A 239-nucleotide genomic window follows, 5' to 3' on the forward strand; every position below is an offset into this window, starting at 1 on the left:
ACCAATCGATTCCCGTGGATTAGCAAACTTCGAGTTGAGGTGAAAAATGGGTAGGAAGAGAGAGGAAATAAGGTATATATACAAAGGTATTTCATTTCCTTTACAGGAAGGGAGGAAGGGAGGGAGAGAGCTAGTCAGGGAGGTCGACAAGGTTGAGGAGATGGTGTATGCGCGGCAAATCGGGCGGAGGCTCACCTGGTGCGACGAATTTGATCCAGCGCGGTTCGGTGGGCAAGAGC

The sequence above is a fragment of the Setaria italica genome, chromosome VII (genome assembly GCF_000263155.2).
Source record: "Setaria italica strain Yugu1 chromosome VII, Setaria_italica_v2.0, whole genome shotgun sequence".
In the NCBI taxonomy this organism is placed as follows: Eukaryota; Viridiplantae; Streptophyta; class Magnoliopsida; order Poales; family Poaceae; genus Setaria; species Setaria italica.